This window comes from Bidens hawaiensis, unplaced genomic scaffold (assembly GCF_021521415.1).
Source record: "Bidens hawaiensis isolate Kalapana, Puna unplaced genomic scaffold, B.hawaiensis_p1.1 tig00037617_1, whole genome shotgun sequence".
Taxonomy (NCBI): Eukaryota; Viridiplantae; Streptophyta; class Magnoliopsida; order Asterales; family Asteraceae; genus Bidens; species Bidens hawaiensis.
Genome location: NW_027496571.1, coordinates 161,956 through 169,665, shown reverse-complemented (window position 1 = coordinate 169,665; position 7,710 = coordinate 161,956).

The window sequence follows — 7,710 nt, the reverse complement described above, 5'->3', positions numbered from 1 at the left end:
ATATATTAAATTAGCAATTAGGGTATGTTTGGCAAAACTAGCTGTTAGCTGCAAGCTGGTAGCTAGAAGCTGTTAGCTGTAGCTTTTAAATATTTAGGTGTTTGGCAGAGTAGCAGAAGCTTTTAATAAAACTAGCTTGGTGTCCGCGTGGTGCGGCCGAATGGGCGCACAACCTAACATCAACCGCATAATCAGTGTCGGTACATGATTCACCTTATGACAGGGCATACATAACCTAAATGTAGACGTGTAATTCATGGAAAATCAGTAAGCTTGTAAATGATGTCGAAAATCAAGAAACAAAGCTGAAATATACAGTAATTTTCAAATAGATAATTTTTTAAACCAACATATTTTGATATGAATCCCTTTCTAAACATGCATTGTTTTAATCCGAAACATGTTCTGACCTGACCCCTTTCGACTCAAAAGCGTACCGACACGAATCGAACTAATTTAACCATTTTTGTATCGACTCGTTCTGACCCTAATTTGGTCTTATACATGACTCAAGTTCATCTGACTCGACTCCTAATTTGGTCTTACACATGACTTGAGCTCATCTGACTCGACTTTTTACCGATCCTAACCGATAATCACGTAGTATGTTAATTTTTTAAAGTTAAAGAAGTATATCAATATCATACTCCAATTAAAGAGAATAAAATGCTCGTTTTTATGATGTAATTTGTTTAAAAAATTATTAACGTGTGAAAAAGTTATGGCTCCTAAAAAAGTCATGGGGGTAGTTAGTTTTGAATAAGGGTTGAATGTGTAACTATTATATAAATTAACAAAAATTGATATAAATTCAAGTACCAAACTTGTAAATTCAAATGTAGAAGCTTGTAGCTAGCTTTTTCTCAAACGCTACTTATAGTAGCGTTTCAATTTAGAGCTTTTTCTCATCATTTAAAAGCTTTAAGCTCCTCTTACCAAACAATACTTTTTGTTAGATATGAGCTTTTTCTAAAAGCTTATAGCTTAAAGCTCATAAAAAGCTCCTAAAAGCCCTTTGCCAAACACACCCTTAATAGGAGTGAGATGAAGTTAAAATGATTAAACCATTTTCTTTGGGTGAGATGGAGTGAAAGAGAGAAAAATAAGTGATGTTGTGCTTATGTGAAGTTAAGATGGGTTAAAGTATACCCTATGACATTACTAAATGTTGAACTTTACGTGTTTCTATATCTGTTTGGGGTTATATGAGGTGTTGTTTGTTTTTCACTAAAAGCACTTCTCCACCTCTTTTGTCTGCGCCGTGCAGACCACGCGCATCGTTGTGTTCTACGGTGTGTTTGTTTTTTGGAAAACATTTCATTTAAAAATGCGTGCGCGTCCTCTTCTCCTGGAAGTCCGTCACTTCAGCACCTCTTCTCCGCTTTTCTTTTTTCATTCACCAGACAACAACTCCAACCCACCTTCTCCTTCTCCTCTCCAACCCTAATCTTCTCCTCCTCCAGCGCCGTCAGCCTCTCTCTCTCTCTCTCTCTCTCTCTCTCCAACAAGCCGCCGGCCTCTCTTTCTCTGTCCACCAAATCCTCTCCAAAGACCCACCAAATCACCTACATTCACCACTTTAGGAACGATTTTGAAGAACATCAAGTTGTTTTTCTCTTCAAAAAGGTAAACTTCACAACCGTTTGTTCCCCAGTTTACTACCTCACGTGCTTTTCCCTTTATTGCCCAGTTTAGTTTTGATTTGGTCAAATCGGTTTTAAGATTTTCAATTTTGCCTAAAATTATCTTTATTAAATTAGGATGTTAATTCTAGCTGTTGTTTCTCGATTTTGTGACTAGCTAGGTTTGATCGTCCAAATCCAACATGTTTCTTTTATATCCAACATGCAGGTATAAGGCTTTTAGTGAATACTGAATAACCTATGTTTAGTAGCTATTGAACCAATTAACTGATGAGCATCTTAAAAGGACCATTAGATTATTAATTCTACACCATTCTATTTTGTTTTTCCAGTTTTATTCAAAACTGATGATTGGTTTTTGTTTTTCTCGATTCAGAAATCGTTTTTGTGTGGCGGATTTCGCATAGACCAGTTTGTTAGATTAAATTTTACTCGGCACTTACTAAAGCGTGCAGGCACACCTTCTAACCTTTTTTTATGTCAAAGATAATGATTTGAAGTTTATGATATTTATTAGTTAACTACAATATCATTTAAGTACCAACAGTTTCTTTAAAGCATGAGGAGTTATGTCTAATCACAAACGAGACCAATGCGGTGTCTCTTGCAAAAAGATGATCAAATGGACATTGTATATGATGAAAGTTATCGATTGGTCAAAACACAACTCTATTTGTTTCAATGCTAGGAATCTCACTTAGACCACGGTTGCTGTATTGGATTGAAAACAATAAAATTGGAAAGGAAAGACGAAAATACTTGTGGTTGCAAAACAAGGTATTATGATTTGTAAATTTTTTGAAATATGAAGTATGTTCAGTTTTATATATGTTTAACTATTTGTTTGTATATAATTAGGAAATCCGGCATATTAAAAATGATGATGCATGGAAACTTGCAATTACAAGAGCTCAATTTGTAAGCTTAGTTCACCAGCGAACAAACACCCGGCACACTTCGGATATAGGAGTTTGAATTAGCAATTTAACAAATTATGGGTTCCACTTGTGAACAACTAGTGACAACTTACCCAAGAAGATGATGTTGCAGCTCTTTACAAACTTAGCTATTCACTGAATAGAGTATTTGTCATTTCGATTTACATGTTGATTATAAGATTTTAGTATAGTTTGTAAAAGATCCTAGTAAACTCTATTTTGATGTGTAAAATTCTGGATTTAATGCAATGTGGTTATTCAATGATTTTGGTTGATTTGGGTTGTTAAAATTCTTGTGGTGAAACAGATTTGCGGGTTAAATTCTGGATTTGGCGTGAAATTGCTATTTTATTTTTATGAATGTTAAATATCCTTTTGACTTGTTGAGTCATTTTGAAATCAACCCATCATTGCTATAATCTAATTACCTTTTGTTTTAATTTCATAAGTGATTTTGTTGAAGTTTTAGATTGTTAGATTTTGTTAGTTTTTTTTGTTAATTTTGTTAGATTGTTAAAGTTTTAATTTTTGTTAATTGTCACAGTTTTTTTTTTGTTAATTTTGTTAGATTGTTAATAGTTTTTTTGTTAATTTCAGTTTATTTTAGCAGTCTGCAGATGTTAAAAAACAAACAGTCTTCTTGCTCCAGACTGCAGAGGTTTGGTCCACCTCTTCTGCTACAGATGCTTGCAGATGTGGTCCGCAGACTGCAGACATTTTACCTCTGAAAAACAAACAACACCTAACTCGTTAATTCTGACTTATGGCTGATTTTATTGTCACTTTTTGAAATTCCATGAAATTAGAATATGAGTTCTTTTTCAAATCTGTTTCTTCCAAAAAAAAAAAACTTGTTGGATCTAAAATTTGAATCCAACATATAATAAATAACGTGTTTGATTGTAGAATGAAATACAAAAAAAACCTGAAACTAGAATAAAATTCATTGAATTCCTTTAACAAAAGAAATTAAACTAAGCATGCCAAAACGGATAGGTTGAGTCTGAGGGGTAGCGGGATAAAATTGGTTCGGGTCCTATTCTATGAGAATAACCATGTTGTTCGCTTACCCATGTGAACCCGTTTATGTAGAATAATGAAAACCCCGTGAGATGAGATGTAATGTATTATTAATCAACTATATATAGGGTTACAAGAAGATAAATACAAGGAAACATAATTAAATACAATCTCCTAATTATGGTAACACTATAATACTAAAACGCTAATAATATATATTCTATAATATTATCTAATATTCCCCCGTAGTCAGAGCGATAGGAAATTAGACACTCAGACCGGAGCGCAAAGCTTGTGAAGATACATGATCGGCAGTCACGTAGAGCAGAAACTCGACCGGTTGTAGCTTGATTGTGGTCAGGCGGCTGAGAGGCATGATGATAGGAGCTTCGACTGCAGTAGCAAGAGCTATGACTAAGTCGGCTGAACCAACGACTTGGCGGCACATGACGACAAATTTTATTTTTATTTATTCCGAAGAATAAAATTAAATAAATAAAAACTAATTTTTTTTAAGTTCGAATAAGATAAATAAGAAGACAAAATATGAAAAAGAAAAGAAAAGGAAGTATAACACAACTTTGTGTATTGGATCAACAAATTCTCTTTTACTTGAGGGTTCCGTGAAGTAGATTATAATCAACACTTGGCGAACTGAAAAGGCAACAACGGGAAGACCGTAGTCAACTATATATATGTGTATAAACGTCCCAGGGGTAGGACGAGAACGAGAAGAAGAGAAGGAAATAGGCCAGAACCTTAAGGCTCTGATACCATGTAGAATAATGAAAATCTCGTGAGGTGTAATGTATTATTAATCAACTATATATAGAGTTAGACGAAGATAAATATAAGAACATAATCAAATACAATCTTCTAATTATGATAACACTCTAATAATATATTCTATAATATTCTCTAATAGTTTTAAGTTTGCCAATTTTGTAAGGTTAATATGTTTTAACTTGTATAGATTGAGTGAATGCAAATTTACACCAATATTTTTAATGGAGCTTAGTGAACCCAAAAGATCTCTTTCTTGTTTGCCAAATAAACACTTGAAGCATGAGTCATGTTGTCATCCACAATTAACAAATAATTTAAATTTTCATGCTCTAGTAAAGCGCATACAATCATGCCTTCTCATTTGCATGCCATATCATGTGAAAACAATTATATGTAACAATAATAATAACTCAACAAAAAAAGTAAAAACTTTTCTTTTTTGAGAGAATATAATAAACATACACATTCCACAATGAATTGATATAAACAAATGTCAAGAAAATAAGAAAATCAACTAATTATTGGCCAATGATCTCCTGGTTGAGGTGATTTAAAAAAAAGTCTTAAATTGAAGTATCTCATGTGACAAAATAGAAGTTCTATGTTAGAACAATAGGATATAGCCCGTGTTACACACGGGTGAAAAAACATATAAACAAATCATATAAATATAGGCTACATATTCAACCAACACAAATATTAAATTGTTTTGGTATTAAACACTTTTTTGTTTGATTATTTTTTTGTTATCACATAGAGCTAATGTTTATATATATTATCAAATAATTGTATTGGTAAAACAAAGAAAGTGTTATGGTCAAAGATGTCATAACTAATAAATTAATTAGTGATCAACATATATTGCAAAAACTTAAATTTAAACGAATTACATATATAAAAAGTATAAATTGTCTTGAAGTTGACAAAATATAATATAATTAACTAGTTTGAGGCCCGTGTATTGCACGAGTTATTGATAAAAAATTTAAACTTTAACAATTAAGTGAAATACATTCAACAAATTGATCATATATTGTTAATACAGTTATAATTAACATTAAAATTACAGAAGTTGGATAACTAAGTTTACACAAATATGTTACAAATAAGTAAAAACTTCATTTTAAATTACATTTGTGATTGTATTAGTAGGTATACGTATACATTGTTTATTAAAAATCAATATCTTTAATCCATGTCTGCTTGTAACTCTTAATAAGGTAACATATAGGTATGATTATAACTCTTGATATAGACACGTGTAGTTTATGTGTCACAAAAGGTTCTCCAAGTACATACCAACTCTAGATAAATGATAATATATAATCATGAAACTAATAAAAAAATATTCATACACATATAATATCATAGCTTTTAATCAATTAATATGATTTCATTTGAGAACATATGTTCATGTTTATCAAAAAAAAATAACATAATTATCCCAAAAACCATATTACCTGAACTTTGATGATATAATCATCCTTAGATCCTTAGAATTTGAAATTGATTGAGTATGATAAATTTGTTGTCATTAATATTGTATAGTCTGGCAACATAAAAACCGAAAATTAAACTATAACAAAATGATTTGTTTCATTTCATATGAATGTAACTGCCAGGAAATGACAAATGCCTACTAACCTTAAAACCATGTTCAAATAATATTGATTATTCTGAGTTAAAAGAATTTTGGAAGATTTAAAGTTGCATAAAGTGAAGTAGGTAGTGATTCTTATACATAATAGTTGGAAGTATGACTGTCACTTTTACCCGTAACCTAAAACTCAACCCAAGAAAACCCGTACCCGAGAAACTCGAACCCAAGAAAATACTAACTCAAACCTGAACCGAAGTAATTCGGGTTGGTTCTTTGGTCAGAATTCTAGGTTTCGGGCCAACACAAATAAACTTTTAATTTTAAAATCATATATATTTTTATGTATTAAAGGTTAAGCCTTAGCTGCTGGCATTATCAGGATTTAGTCTAAGGTGATTGTTCTCATTCCGCATATAATGAATCGATTGTTTATTTTTTATTATTTTTAATATAAATCATAATAAACACTATAATTATGTATTAACAGGTAACGCTAAATTAACACCAGTTCATTGTATTTGTATAAAAATACAATTAATAAGTTAATATAATATATAAATTATGTAAATAACTGATGAAAACGATATTCTAGGTTTCAATTTCCTAAATGATTTTTGGAAAACGAAAATAATGAAATGGGATTGAAACAAATTTTTTGATTTAAAATATCAAATGCTTTTAATTAAGTAATTTATCTTATAAGGCATATTAAATTAAATATATTTGAATGTACATAATAAGTATAAATCAAGTCATAAAACATATGTTTCTAAAGCATTTGGGTCTGAGTTATGAAAGAAAATATTGAAAATTAATTTTTGATCATCTTATTGCTAAAACTCTTTATACTACACAAAAAAGTCATATGAATAGATGACATAGAGTTCATAGAGTAAATCGTTATATCTATAGATTATAGTTATACTATTTAACTTCAATAATTTAATGCTAAACACCAATCTATATATATATATATGTGTATATATATATATATAACAGGTATTCTTCATGTTTGTAATATTTATACAAAATGTTTGTAGAAAATTAAGAAAATACATATTTCATGAGTTCAAATGCATGTGAGGAAATTTTAAATCCAATTTTGAAACCAATCGTATATAAAAAATTGTGCACTACTGTTTGAATCTCTGCTTAAAAACAATTTGTAGTTTACCATACAAATCCAAATTTTTCGACAATAATGAACCTTTCTTTTTTTTTTTAATTTGCAATTACCCATGACTTTCAAATTTTATTTTAATAGGTCTGCAACTTCAATTTTGATATTATCTTATTTCATCATTAATGTTAATGAAAGAATCCATTAATATTTACATTTAATAAACATAAACTTGAATTCATATATTGAAATGACTTAAAAGATAAGAACCATATATGAAAATTGGTTGCAAAAAAAAGAAAGAAGGACTATGTGAATATGATTATAAGCTTATATAAGCTCAATTGAAAAAGCTTATGTGAATATGATTTTTTAGCTTATTTGTATAAGGTTGTATGTTACTCGTTTGTTCTCAAATGGTGATGAATTAGTCTTATTGAAACAACTTATTACTCTAACAAATTAAAAAATGGTGAATTTAACAACTTATTAAGACACATAATTAACTTGTAGAATATAAGCTAATTCAAACACTAGAAGATAGCTTATCAAATAATAGAAAATAAGCTATAAACTTCTTTAAAATATAAGCATAAACCAAAA